Below are 3,221 nucleotides of genomic sequence, written 5' to 3'. Positions count from 1 at the left end.
TGTGTGGCTACTACAGGCTTAGAAGTATACCATACTGAGGGGTTAACTACCTCAGGAGGGATGGGAGTTGAGGCGAGGAGTCATGACTGGGTGTGCCATTTAAAGTTAATACTAAGAGATGGGTGGAGGATGGGGTCGACTGTGGGGGTCCAGTGAGTTGGAGGGTAGCCCCTAAAGTCTGGAGGATATCCCGTCCTAGTAGGGGGACTGGGCACAAGGGTATGATCAGGAAGGAGTGTGTGAACGGATGTCCCTCGAGGTTACAGGTAAAGGGATGGGTCCGGTTTGGATAGGAGGGCTTTCCGTCAATTCCCACGACCGAGAACTGGGAAGGTATGCTAGGTCTTGAGTAGGAAGGCAATACAGAATAGGTAGCCCCCGTATCCACCATGAAGGAAATGGACTTATCCACTACCTATAGCATTACCCTAGGCTCAGCAAGGGTGATGGGGGTCTCCGAGTCCAGGCCACGTTAATTGTCCATGAGGCCAAGGAGTTCAAGTGAAGGGACTGCATCCTTTGGACCGGCTTGCCCCCCACATAGAGGTGTGTGGGGGGAGGTGAGCCCATAGTCTGGAGCAGGCAGTCATCCTTCCAATGTCCAGTATGTTTGCAGATCAGACAGGGTCCAGAAGGCGGACGTGGACAGGGGCACTGTCGGGCCCAGTGTCCCTCCTGGCCACATTTGAAGCAGGGCCTGGGTAGGACCTTTGAAGCAGTCTGGGCAGGTCCTGGGGGACCTTTTTGGAGGAACTTTGAGGAGCTCCTTACACCAGATGCTGGGTGAGCTGCCGGCCTCAGGGCTGCTACAATGGCTTGGATTTGGAGGCTTACCTGTTGCTGTAAATGGGCCTGGCAGACGGCCTCAGCCTTTTCCTCTTGGCCATTAAAAACTTTAAATGCCATGTTTACCAGGTCTCGTATAGGAGTTTGGGGGCCCTCCTCTGCCTTCTTTAGTTTTTTTCTAATGTCTGGTGCTGACTGGGAGATAAAATGGGCTGCTAGGAGGGTGGTCCCAGCCGGGGAGTCTGGGTCTACTCGGGTATGAAGGACCATAGCGTTAGTTAATTGGTCAAGGAAGGCAGCTGGGTTTTCGGTAGGACTCTAGAGTTATTTCACACAGCCTATCATAATTAACCATCTTCTGAGCTGCGTTTTGCATGCCCGCTAGGAGACACTGCAGCATTTGGTCTCGGCGGTGGCTGTCATTTTGGCCAGTTTGATAGTCCCAATTAGGGTTGGCGTTGGGGACTGCCGCTGCACCTATAGGCATTTGGGGATCATTGAGGTGTACCTGATCAGCGTGCACCCAAGCTGCCACGCGGATGCGATTATGCTCATCAGGAGTAAGGGTAGAGGACAGAATTACATAAATGTCATGCCAGGTTAAGTCATAGGCCTGAGTGAGATAGCAGAATTCTTTAGTGTAAACAATAGGATTGGTGGAGAATGACCCTAAGCGTTTTTCAATGGTGGACAAATCAGAGAGAGAGAAGGGAATGTGTACTCAGATGACACCTTTTGTTCTGGCCACCTCGTAGAGAGGGCAAAGGAGGGAGTTCTCATCAGTGGGAGCGCTGTGTGAGCGAGCGTGGGCACTAACAGGAAAGGCTATGTCAGGACCTGGGGAAGCAGGAGGGGGCTGGGGTTCTGCGTAAGGTGGAGGATTAGTGGGTCGGGCTGGGGGTAGGGAGAGCTCTTCAGGCAGATTGGGGTTGGAGAAGGAAGAGGAGGAGGTTGGCAGTGGGGCTGAAGTTTGGGGGAGTTCTTTGCCAGGAGTACCTGGGCCGTACTGCAGGAGGAGTAGAGGTCGGGGTGGGCGCGGAGATACCAGAAAGCCTGAATGTAGGGAACTTCTGCCCACTTGCTGTTCTTTTGGCAAAAGTTGTCTAAGTCTGTCAGGACATTAAAGTCGAGTGTGCCCTCTGGAGGCCACCTGGACTGGTTGTCCAGGGGATACTGCAGCCAGGCTATGGTGGAGAGGAAAAGTAGCCTTTTCTTTTTTATAGAGAAGCCGAGCTTGGGTAGATTTAGAACTAGGCATCCTAGTGGTGACTTAGGGTCTGGGTGGGACTCCTGGTTGCCCATGATTTTTTTCTCTTTTTCAGCTGATTAATGGCAAAGGGTGGATACAAAAAGGTCTTATACCCAACGCGGGCAGCAGAGCTCTTTTCCCAGGGGGGTGGCTGAGAGGGCAAAGGGTGGATATGAAAAGGTCTTATACCCAACATGGGCAGAAGAGCTCTTTTCCTGGTGGGGGTGGCTGAGAGATCCTGCAAGCTGCAATGACTATAATGAGAAAGAAAACAAAAAGGTACAGGGCTAGAGCTATCTGCCATATGGGAGAATTTGAGGAAGTGACGGGAATGGAGCTACAAAATGAGGTCTTAGTGGTAGAGGAAAAGTAGGAGGAAAAAGAAGAACAGAGTTATTTCTAGAGGCAAAAATTCAGTGAAGGTTCCCTGTAGCCAGTGGTCTGTTACCCACTGTAAGATATCTCCTACTTCGAGGGAAGCAGGCCTAAATCACTGTATATCAGCTAACAGGAGCCTAATGCAGTTGGTGAATTTACAGTAAGGACAGGGCCACATATAAGATTGTTGGACAAAGGATGGGTGTCCCCCAGATGGGAGACCAGTCTGATGCCTTCCCAGCCACATCCCTGAAGGGATATTTCAGGGGCATCTTGGCTAAGGTGTACCCGTATAACCCCCGGGCCTGGTCCCCTCAGAATTGTTGGTCCTGAGGTGAATCACCGTTATGCCTTATGATGTCCCCATGGAACCACGGGTTGAGGCCCACACAACCCCCGTAGCCGTTAAGCCATGGGAGTACACATAAACTCACTCACACACTCGCTCGGGAACAGAAAGAGAAACTAAAAGTACTTAGGAGGGAGCTAGCTTGCCAAAGAGTGAGTTTTGGGATTAAGAGCCGGGGTCTGGTCCAGGTCCTGGGTAGGGCCTGGAGTTGTAAACGGGGCTTCTGATTACCCAAACCTCACTCGCTGCCGCAGAGATGATCGGGAGGCATCCTGGACTGCACTACTGAACATTGGAGAGGGTTCAGGAAGACATCTCCCTCAGGTTCCTGACTCCGCGCAGACCCCTTATGGGGAGAAGACAAGAGTGTAGGGACGTCTCCTCTACACTCAGGTCCTTGGAACAGAACCAGGGCCCCGGTTATGGACAGGGAGCCACGGAGCAGGCAGCGGGAGAGGC

This window comes from Aotus nancymaae, unplaced genomic scaffold (assembly GCF_030222135.1).
Source record: "Aotus nancymaae isolate 86718 unplaced genomic scaffold, 86718_ANA_hifiasm-v0.15.2.pri h1tg000012l, whole genome shotgun sequence".
Classification (NCBI taxonomy): Eukaryota; Metazoa; Chordata; class Mammalia; order Primates; family Aotidae; genus Aotus; species Aotus nancymaae.
Note: the sequence above shows the minus strand (reverse complement) of the source record.